Source organism: Eumetopias jubatus, unplaced genomic scaffold (genome assembly GCF_037043125.1).
Source record: "Eumetopias jubatus isolate StellerSeaLion01/CBP00866 unplaced genomic scaffold, mEumJub1_p1.0 scaffold_2, whole genome shotgun sequence".
NCBI lineage: Eukaryota > Metazoa > Chordata > Mammalia > Carnivora > Otariidae > Eumetopias > Eumetopias jubatus.
The window spans coordinates 118,933,651-118,945,920 of NW_028274808.1; the positions used below are offsets into that span (position 1 = coordinate 118,933,651).

General features: G+C 36.2%; 1 protein-coding gene across 1 annotated transcript in view; it reads left to right on the top strand.

Moving 5' to 3' along the window:
- SLC39A8 (solute carrier family 39 member 8) overlaps nt 1-12,270 on the top strand; it is a 67,670-nt gene that overhangs the window by 39,543 nt on the left and 15,857 nt on the right. The window lies entirely within an intron of this gene.

A 12,270-nucleotide genomic window follows, 5' to 3' on the forward strand; every position in this document is an offset into this window, starting at 1 on the left:
ATTAAGAAAAGTAGTTTAATTTGACATTCTGTCAATAGAATGCAAACTATATGACAATATAGACGATAATAGCATGATTCTTGATTTTGCTGGAATTTAGGAAGAACAAAAGAATTGTTATAGAATAATGAAAATCCACGACTTAAGGATGTCTTTATTGATATTCATCCAAACAATTCTGGTCAATCACAGAATACTCAGATATGCAACCATACTTAAATTTAGTTGCCTTTGGTATTTTGTGTGTGTTCAGTCATATAAAAACCATAGCTTTACGCATTTTAAAAAAATGTATTGCCATGTGAGTGTATTTATGGCCGTAAGAGGATAGAAGATATTTTATTTAACTGTTCTTTAGTTTGATTATATCTTTTAAGTATTTAGACAAATTAGTGAGACTTCCTGAGTAGCCCTGCCCCAGACCCAGTAGATGTTAGGCATCACAATCCATGGGACTCACAGGAGTGTGTGTGCGTGTGTGTGTGTGCATGTGCACGCGCACGCACGGGCACACGGGTGCTTGTATGCAGGAGCATGCATATTTCCAGGACAAGCTGGGAGTAACGGGGCAATAGTAAGTCAGTTATGAGGGAAGAAGGGGAAGCCGATTACTTAGTTAATGCCACGAGGTAATGTTTCACAGCTCACCCACCCTGTGACACTTGTTCCTTTTTTTTTTTTCTTTCTCTGATGACCATATAACCCTGTGGAGAAGTCATTGCAAAAACTAATGATGTATTGTATGGTGACTAACATAACATAATAAAATTAAAAAAATAAAAAATAAAAAAATAAAATAAAAAATAAATAAAAAAAATAAATGTGGGTGATGGTTCCAAAAAAAAAAAAAAGTCATTGCAGTACCTGTGCAACCAGATGGGTCCTTCCCGCGTGAATCTACAGCTTCAGAAGGACTCTATTATTTTTTTTTTAGTTTTCTTTTTTTTTATTATGTTATGTTAATCACCATACATTACATCATTATAGAAGGACTGTATTTTTATTAGGTGTTGATTCCTTAGGCATGTTAGGTACTCTGGAGAGTGGTAGCTTCTCTAGGCCACCAGAGGGACCATCGGGCTTACTTCTCCTGTAGTCTGCAATCAGTCTTTTTGTAAAAGAAACCTCTTGTGCTTTTCTTTAGGAATCAACGTCAATAAATATCAAGTGATAGGCATCACCCTTTTTCCTAATAGAAGACATATTAATATCGGCCATTTTTAGATGTTAACTGTTGTGACTTTTATGTTTAAAACTGAGGTGCAGAGGTAGCGGAATTTAGCTGCAAAATGTGGTGATGTTAGGGACAATTTCTTTGTCAATAACTGACAGGAAGTGATATTCTTTCAGTACAGAGAGAACATTTTTGAGATGCTCGGGTCTCCATGAAAGTCCAGTAGATGTTAAATACATTTAATTATTTTTTTCCTGACTGTGCTTCTCCCCAAGATTTTCAACCCTACTCCTTCCCCACACTGTCCAACTTCTTGAAAGACTAGTTAATACTGAAGACTTGTGTCAGACATTTTCTTACATATATTAACTCATTTACTCCTTACAGTAACAACCCTATGACACAAGTACGGTTATTATCTCCATGGTAATGATGTGGAAACTGATGTACAGGGAAGTTAAGTAACTTGGCCAAGGTCACACAGGTACCAAGTTAGAATTTAAACCCAGACATCCTGATCCATAGGCGCATCTGGTTAACACTTACCCTGTGCTACCCTGCCTATTATTTCCATCTGCTGACTAGTCTTTATGTGCATCTTCCTCTTCTTTATCATTTCCTCAAGTATTTAATCATGTATAAATTCTCTGAAATTTCCCTTTGGGGTGATACAAGTGATTTTTTTCTAGACAGTGCACTATATTCTTAACGCTCATTCTCATTCTTTTTAAGATGTTCCTGTAGTTTAGCACATATTTGAGTACTTATTGGCTGGAATGCTAGGAATAGAAAGGCAGATTTTTCACTGGGAACCATTCCCTCCCTCTTGGAATTGCTCATTAGGTAACTTCTGTGATGCTGTACTAACCTTCTTCTCCTGCCATTTTAGCTACTACTTTTCTGGTGCTTTCTCTGAATCTCCTTTTCCTTGAAGGGTAACTGGATGTGGAAGAGGAAGCAAGGGTTTTGGAGTTACATGGGCCAATGTTCACATCTCAGCAATAAAATGTTCATTGTATGATTTAGGGAAAATCAGTTAATGTCTCTGAGCCTTTGTTTGTTCTTCTGTTAAATGATGAACAAAACTCCTTAAGCTAATGAATTTTTGTGAAAATTAAATAATTTATTATGGGTTTACTGTGTAACAATGTCTGGCACACTGTATGCATGTGATAAATACATATTTCTCTTCTCCCATTCGCCAGTTTTTATTTAATCTATTTGAAAGACAGACAGTTGCTTAAGGGTTTCAGTCAGGGACTACTATGATATCCAGTTGAAAAGGGAAGATATTAGTGTCCTGATAAACATTTAAATAGTTACTATTTTTGTAGAGTTTATAATTTTAATCAATTGATATGTGCTATCAGGTCCATGCAAACATAATTAAAATGTTAAGAAATTCGACCTCTGGGTATAACTTGTAGACATTTAGGGCTTTCTTTTCCCTTTGTATATAGATACAAACACAATTTAATTTCTGTTGAATGTATGAATATCTTAAAGTAAAAAGGACAAGAGAGAAAAGAAGTTCAAAGACAAGACTTTCCAAGAGAAGTCTTCTCCATCTCCCGAGAAATTACCAGAGATATCTTGACTAGTTCCTATCCCACATATTGTTTGCCAAAGAATCCTTTAAAATACTCTCAAAAGGTCCTACTCACAGTGGACAGAAGCCTTTTATGAGTTATCAGGATAAGTTGCCAAAAAAGTCTTGGTTTTGAATTTGATTTATAAAACTCAGAGTGATACAGAAAACAGAAGATATGTTTGATGTTGGTGGGAAAGAAGGAAAGACAAATTTGATAAAAGTTCCAGTTAGTATTCATCAGTGTTGGCAAGAGTTTTCTGGGGTTGAAAGACCGAAAATGTGGGCATGAACCTGGGGTATAGAAAACATTATGGTGTAGTTGACAGAAATGGGGCAGTTAGGAAGAGATCCCTGGAAAGGGGGGGCAGGCAGAAAGGAGGATAGATGATTAAATTTTCTCTAAATAAACATTTTTATCAAGACAAACATACAGAAAAGTGAACAGGTCATCATTGTATAGCTCTATAAATTTTTACAAAGTAAATTCGTTTCCAGAACCACTACCTACACCATGAAAAGGACATCACCAGCAATTCAGAAGCCTCCTTTGTCCCCTTTCCAGTGATTATACCCTTTCCTCCCAAAGGGAACTGCTATGCATTCTAACATTATATAGCAGTTTTTCATAAAATATGTAATCTTTTGTATCTGCCTTCTTTTGCTCAATATTATATTTGTGAAGTTCATTTATGTTGTTGCTCATAGTAGTCATTCGTTCATTTTCATTGCTTTATAGTATTCCACCGTAGGCATAGATCGATCACATCAGTGTCATTATCGTGAATTTAACCTTACCATATCTAGTCATGCTCTTATATTTTTCTTATATATTGATATATCCATACAATATATTGAATTTCACATTTTAAAAACAGTGAAAATAGTATTTTGGATGCTTCATTATGCAACTTGCTTTTTTTGCCCATAATTTTAGTACTTCTATTTCCAGTTCATTCCTTTTAAGTGCATGATGTTACTACTACTTATCCATTTCTTCCGACATTGATAATTTTTTTCCCTTTTAGCTTTTTACTATAACAACAATGCTGCAATACACATTCTTTTTTTTTTTTTTTTTAAGAGGGGGAGAGAGAAGTGGGGGAGGGGCAGAGGGAGAGAGAGAGAGAATCTTAACTAGGCTCCACATCCAGCGTGGAGCCCATTGCCGGGCTTCATCTCACCACACTGAGACCATGACCTGAGCCAAAATCAAGAGTTGGATATTTAACTGACTGAACCACCCAGGTGTGCCTGCAATGTACATTCTTATCCATTTCTTTTATCTGCGTGTAGAGTTTGTCTAGGGCTGAGGTGGGTGATAGTGGCATTTCGGGTAGAACAATTCTTTGTGTTAAAGTGCCCTGTGCTTTGAAGGATATTAAACATTTAAGACTCCTGGGGTGCTATTTGTCAGATGTAGCACTCCAGTCACTAATGACAACGGAAAAATAGCTGCCATTACCCTCACATTTCTAAATGTCCTTGGGTGATATTAGGTAGTTTCTGATTCAGAATCATTGATCTAGAGCTTTTCTCAACTGGAGTTTTGTGAGACAAGTTTTGTGAGACAAAAAAATGATTTAAAGTGATTGTTTTCTCTCATCTTTTGAGGATGGTACATAGCTAGTATCATTTTACATGCACAGGAGAGAAAATAATTTATTATGCATGATGGATGCCTTAATGCATTAAGACTTGTCTTGCAGAACATCTGTGAGAAAGATTGGGCTATATAGCTAGACTTGTAAGAAATAGGTTATAGGGTATGCACATAGATAATTTTATTGAATAACAACAAGTTGCTCTCCAAACTGCTATGCTTTTTTTTACATTCTTATCAACAGCAGAAGAGAGTTCACGTTTTCTTCTCATCTTTAGCAATACTTGGAAATTTCAGACTAAAAAAAAATTCATTGCTGATTTTCATGAGTTTGAAATGTTACCTTTTTGTGATTTGTCTTTGTATAATTCTGGTTACTGGTGAAGTCAAACATCTCTTTATCTAGTTTATTCTTGTGTTTCCTGTTCAACTATTTCACATATTTTTAGTTGAAGGTTTTTTGATTGATTCACATTTTAAAGAAAAAATTATTCTGATGCTTGTTGAAATGGTGAAGAGGACTTGAGGACTTGATAGCAATATTGGTCCACTCTATAGAGGATGGAGATTGGACTCAACTTGGAGTACAGCAAGGACAGCTGAGGATTTGTAGCTAACGAGCAGAGTGAAGGGCTCAATGGATAGGAAATCACTAAGAGGCGACATCAAGGGTAGGGGGACTCTCACGAAACTGACTCTGCAGGATTCTTGCTACAGCTGGACCCTGCAAGAAGCCCAGGATTAAGGCTCGGTGAGAAGAGGACTCAGAGGAACCTGACTGAGGGTTGGTCAAGGAGTCTTTGTCCTTTGCAGGCATTTTACATATGTTCCGGATCCTAATCTTCATTGAGTAAATGGGTTACACATATATTCTCAAAGTCTGTGACTTCTCTGTTCACTTAGTTTGTATTTTATTTTTAAAAAGCTTTAATTTTAATATAGTCAGTATATTAATACTTTCTTCAGGTTTTCTATGCTCTGCTTTTGTTTAAGAAACCTTCCCTTTGCCAAAGTAAAGAAGATATGTTTCCATACTTTCTTCTAAAAATTTTAATTTCCCATGTGGAATTTATTTTTGTATATGATAAAAGAAAAAGATCTAGTTGTTTTTTTTTTCTGTATAAATAAGCAGCTGTCTTAGCTTCTTTATTGGATAGATCATTTTATCTCTGCCGTATATCAAGTTTCTGTATATCAATGTGTCTCTCTCTGGGCTTTCTATTCTTTTTTCTTTATCTATATAAAAAAAATTTTGGGCCCAGTACCACACTACCTTAATTATTATAGTTTTTAATAAACACTGACGCTCTTAAGACAAGACTCCTCACCCGTTTTTTTTTTTTCACTGAAACTTATCTTTGTTTTTCCATATCAGTATGATTTTTGGGATTTTTATTGACTTTGCATTGAACTTAGAGATCAATTGAGGGACAGCTGACATCTTTATACTATTTCAGATTTTCCTTGTTTTGTAATTTTCCCTGTAAATCTCTTTAAACTTAAATAAGTAAAAAGATTTATTCCTAATTATTTTGTAGCATTGCAGGTATTCTAAGTGGTATCCTTTTTCTACTATATTTTTCTTTTTCTTTTTTTTTTTTTAAGATTTTTATTTTTAAGTAATCTCTACACCCAGTGTGGGGCACAAGCTTACGACCCTGAGATCAAGAGTTGCATACCGACTGAACCCGTCAGGTCCTCCCCTACTATATTTTCTAATTGGTTATAACTGTTACGCAGACGTGACAAATTTCATATAGTAACTGTATTCTGTAACATTGCTGACTTCTCTTACTATTTCTTGTGTTTTATTTGCTTATTCTTTTGGATTTTCTATGTAGACATCGAAGAGCAAATAAACACATTTTTTTCTTCTTTTCTAATTGTCCAAAAAACTCTTATTTTTCTTGTCTCATTACATTGGTGAGGATTCCTGAGATAATGCTGAGTAGAAGTTGTGATGGTCAGCATTTTGTCTAGTTTTTTACTTTGATGGGAACGCTTCCAAAATCAGTAGATTGCTTGCTTTAGTGTTTTTCTAAATATATATCTTTAATTAGATTAAGAAAATTCCTTCCTTTCAGAGGTTTACTAAGTGTTGTTCTCCATGTTAGATTTTATTGGATTTTTTTTCATTTTCTGTACTATAACCAAATATGGATAATCTATAACAGTTACTTTTTCTGCCTTTAGAATTGAGGAGTCTTCAATCAGGGTGAAAGACTAAATGAATAAATAAGTTATTTTCTCACAAAGATTGTGTCATTTCTGAACTACAGTATTAGTCATTAAATGTAATTGATTAGTAACTTTTAAAACTTTGAGTCAGATGGATTTGAGTTTAAATCTGATTCTGACAACTAATCAGGTTACTTTACTTTTCTAAAACTTCATTTGTAAATTGGAAAGATCTCTACCAGTCAGGATTATTACTAGGATTAAATGAAATATTCTAAAAGTAATGAATAAGTATAGGTATGCAGTAAATATTAAATCGTATTACTACTACTACCATACTATCAAATATCACCATGTTCCAGAGGAGCAATGGGGATTAAATGAGAATAACAGTGGACAGCATTGTGTGTGAACTCAAAGCCACAAAGTCCTTTAGTTCAATGGCCAAGTATTGAGCAGCTCTTAAAAGGAGACTTGGTACAAAGTTGTGGGATCACATCCCAGGTTTGTAAGTACATGTCAACTGGGAAGAGGAGATCATTTTATACATTTTATCTTCTGTGAAGATATGGTCAGAAAACATTTTAAAGATTCAAAAATAGATGGCTTACTTCAATGCAGAAGCAATTTATATCTAAGAGTTATATTAATGAAGGTTTCTAGAATAGAGGAGGAGAGCAGAGTTTTCACGACAGTTTGCAGAGAACAAAACCAGGTAGCAAGTTTGAATAAAGGATCTGGAGGCAGTTGACTTGAATTTTCATGTTGATTGGCTTACCGTTCAGAAAAGAATTTCCCAAAGTCAAGTTCATTAGAAGAGACTTTGGTGGACAAAGTCCTATATACTAGGCAATGCTATATTCAGGGACATTAGAGAGAAAAAGTGGAAGAAAATGGCCAGGGGCTGGGGTGGGTGGGGTGGTGCCATGTTTCCATCTGTGAATGAAGAAACCTTGTGGGTCCCCAGTATCTAGTAGATCCTCCTTGATATAAGGTGTGTCTTTGTTTACATTAACCCCAGCACAGGGTAAATACTGAAGGAGAATAATAGATCAGTGTCCACAGTAGCGAGTTTATCTGAAGATAGAGAACTGGTGTGGGGTGGGGAGAGAAAATTTTGGAAGAAGATTCAAGAAAGAGGAGATTGGGAGGATCTGCCCTGATGGCTGGAACAATGGGCGATGAGACAGTTCTGAGGGATATTTAGAAGTGGCGCCCAATGTGTGCTGAATAACTTCTTCCTCAGTGTTTTTGAAAGGGTTTGGAAAAGAATACATACATATTCAATGCTTCTGAAGCCAGAGATAGCTACTTTTGGAGGCATTAATATGCTTCAGTTTGCTGTAAGGAGAGGAAAGGCCAGATTTAATAAGTACAGAAAAAGACTAGAAAAGTGAAATATTTCAAGGAGTTTGTCGTTGAAGGGAAGAAAAGATTTGGGAAATCCAAGGGAGATTTCATACAGGAAGGAAAGCTGAGTGGACAGAAGAGAATGGAAGTCATAAGAAGAATATCTGTTGGAGCAAATTCCTAGAAAAGAAATGAAGAGGGAATAAGAACACAGGTGGATCTGTTGATAATGAAAAGGAGAAGGGGTCCTATTCTAAGATGGAGGGAAGGTGGAGAAAGTGTCTGTGGATAGAGGAGAAGTGTGTGTCAGATGGCTTCCATCTCGGGCAAGTGGGAAGTAGCGGTGAAAGAGTGTGGGGTTGGGGAAAAATGCAAAAGGTTTGGACTGGACTCTGTTAATGTGGTGATCGTAACAGACTGTAACAGATTGCTGAGCAGAAAGGCAGAATTTTCGGACTTGAGCCTGTGTCCTTACTTTCAGGGGTGGACATGTTGACCTTTACAGCCTTGTGTGGAGCTCACAAGCTTGGGCACCGTTCTGTAGAGATGTGAAACAGAGAGAGCAATAATCCATCTGGGTAGGGTCCCTCACTATTGCAGACAGGGAGAATGGCATGCCTGTTACCTTCGGAGGGCTGGAGGGTTCAGGGAGACGGGCGATCACATATGAAAGTAGCTTGCTCCTATGTTGAAGTTCCAGAAACCTTATTTTGCACTCCACCTCCTGGAAGGCTGTTTCTGCACAGATTTTTCTTTTCTCTAGTCTCTGAAACATAGTCAGTGTTGGGGAGAGCAACCCATTAATATGCATGTCAGATTTCTATTGCTTGTCACTCCTGAATAATTCACAGCAAGGACAGTGATGGTGGTAGTAGGTGTTGTGATGGTGGTGGTACCTATCACGTGCAGGGAGTATACTCAGTACTTAGGAAATATTATTCATGTACGACCTCGATTGGTAGGTGTGATGATCTCCATTTTCACAGATGAGGAAATTGAGTTTCAGAGAGGTCAGAATTTACTTGAACTTAGATCAGTCACGCTCGAAGTTCTTTGAACAGAGCTAAGTAGCTTCCTGATTCGCATGCTTCTCATCAACTAAAATGACTACTTTTAACATTTTTGTGAGAAAAAAAGTCTTATCTGCTTGACAGGCATCTACCATGTACTTGGTACTCCTTAAAGGTACTTATAGACATGTGAAAAATAGTTAGAATACTGTGTAATGAGTGCTGTAGCAGAGGTGTACACAAGGTGCCGAGAAAGGTGTACCACATGTCAGGGTGGGAAGTGATGCAAGTGATGTGAGCATGGATGTTTTCCTGAGAAGATAAGGCTTGTACAGCTTGAAGGACAGGTGGGAGTTTACTAGGTAAATAAGATTTGACGAAATGGTAACCAAGTTGCAGAGGATACTTCCAATTATTATTTTTAAACATTTGGCCATTTAAATTGAAAAATTGAGGGAAGTGTACCTATAGAACATTCTTAATCATTCCCCTTAGGAAGCTGTTTGATGAAGCTCATTAACTTTTTTTTTAAAGATTTTTATTGATTTATTTGACAGAGAGAGAGACAGCGAGAGAGGGAACACAAGCAGGGGGAGCGGGAGAGGGAGAAGCAAGCTTCCCACTGAGCAGGGAGCCCGATGCGGGGCTCGATCCCAGGACCCAGGGATCATGACTTGAGCCGAAGGCAGACGCTTAACAACTGAGCCACCCAGGTGCCCCAAGTGCATTAACTTTTGCAACAGAAGAGTATACATACCCACCAATTATTACATACAATTTAAAGGGGTTCATGAACCCATTGAAGTGCTTCTGTAACCTCTCAGCTAATCCTCTGTGATGTAAAGAGATACTTGAAAAAAGAAAAGAAATGTCTAGGGGTAAGAGTAGGTAGCACTTATAGTAGGTGCTTTATAGCTATTATTATGTTTGATTCTTACAACAGCCCTCTAAAATAGGTATTAAATTAATTTATGCATGAGTAACTTAAGACTCTTAAGTCACTCACTCAAGTTCATCCAGATAATAAATGGCAAAGCTATGATGAAATCCCCTCCCGGGATCCTGAGTCTCAAGTCCATGTTCCTTCCACAACGTGAGACTAACTTCCTAATGGGAACATTGCTGTAATCAGTTTCGATTCCTAACAATTAATTTACATGGACATTGGGGAGGGTATGTGCTATGGTGAGCGCTGTGAATTGTGTAAGACTGATGAATCACAGACCTGTACGCCTGAAACAAATAATACATTATATGTTATTAATAAAAAAAACAATAAACTTACAGGTGAACTTATGTATAACCTGTAGTGAGTTGAGGATTGCCTGCATAGTGAAAGCTCCTTAATTTCGACTCTCTTAATCTAGTCATAGCTAATGAATTATGATTTGCCATATTTTGTTTATATGCTGGGCTACAGAGTATCTTGGCAGCATCTATAAAAATTGCTTTTGAACAATTTTAGGGCAAGATGCACCTAAGGTTTTTAAATTATCTAAAGAAATAACATCCAAGTTGTTATTATGTAATTGATATGCTACATTAGTCTTATCCATGCAATGTGGCCACTTTGCTTAGGACCTCTACCCACCCCCCACCATGCTTGCTGTGGGAGCCATTTGTTAGTGTGAGTTCTAGAAAGCAATAATAGTGTATTTATCTAAACACACTCTATACTAAATTGCTTTCACTAATCAAGCAGGACTTATCCTTATGTAGAAGAATTAGTGAGGTTTTACTCAATTAGGCTTGATGTCAAGTTAATTTTCCCCGTTAGTATAATGAAGAATTGCTATGTTGCTCTGTCATGCGTTCTGATTGATAAAAAAAATTGAGAATGAATGCCAACACATTTTTCTTTTGATAAATGAGGAAAAAATTTAAAAAGTTCAAGTAAATTATTCTGGACATCAGAAAGTTGCTTAATTCTATTGTGTGGGAAGCCCAGTCGCAAAGGAGCATAAGCAATGGAAGAATTTAAATACATATTCTATTGCTGGTCTGCCATTAACATCAGCTTTTTCAAAAATTTTTAAAGGTTGCATTATAAAAGATGTTCATGTCATAAATACTGGACTTGCCAACATTGGCCTCTGTCTTTTCTTTGACTTATGCTATTTGCTCATTTGAAAATATTTATAAAATACTATATTCTTTACATGCTACATCATGCAGTTTGGGAATAATGGATCAAGACCTGGTAAGTAATTTTTACTTATATGGATTGCATGATGGAAAATTTGCCAAAGCTTGAGTTGTTTTATTATAATAAATAGAATTTACGTCCCAGAGAGAAGCACTTGGGGAGGTAGAATTTATTCTATATTCAGTTATTTCAGGTTATATTTATTCCATATATTTCAAAATAAATATCTTAAATTAGATTATAAAGTAAAAGCATCTTGCAAATGAAATGTGTCTTTCCAAAATGTTTTTTGAGTTTGACAGTACTACACTATAGAGTATTAGCAGGTTGTTACACACACACACACACACACACACACACGCTCATCTGTAGATATTTGTCTGTCTCTCTGTTCATATCTATTCAGTTTTATGTCTGAGGCACATGTCCAGATCAAAAACATCACTTTTAGATAGCAGGAAGGGAAAAATGAAGGGGGGGAATTTGGAGGGGGGAGATGAACCATGAGAGACTGTGGACTCTGAGAAACAAACTGAGGGTTCTGGAGGGGAGGGGATGGGGGATGGGTTAGCCTGGTGATGGGTATTAAAGAGGGCATGAACTGCATGGAGCACTGGGTGTTATACGCAAACAATGAATCATGGAACACTACATCAAAAACTAATGATGTAATGTATGGTGATTTGCATAACAAAAATATCACTTTTGTAACTATTAATACTTCACTGATAATCTTAGTGAATAAAAAATAATTGGAGGTGTTTGAAGACTGAATTAGGTGCTCACTTTTAACAAATGTACCAAGTTAGAGTCAGATCATTGATTGGGTGGTGAAATTTGATTTTACTATATGCCTGCTTTTTAGATAGGGGATTTCGGTCTCTTTCTGAGGGTCTCATTCCAATTAAGTTAATAACTCATTTATTTTAGTTAAGTGGTGACTTTCTCCTGTCTAAGTTTGCTCGCCATGTTAATTAGTGGAACAATTGATTCAGATGTATTATAAGTTTTGAGTTCTTATCAGTAGAAAGGAGACAGCCCAATGTGTGAGCCCAGTTATTTTTAAAAATGTTGGGAAATTATTTCTTTTTATTTCTGTTATCAGGTACCAGAGTATTAAAAATAAAGAACAAAATTTATTTTATTGAATCTTCTTCATAGGAATACCAAATTGCTTAATGAAAAGGACTTTATTTAACCTTTATAGCAACTTAGTGAGAG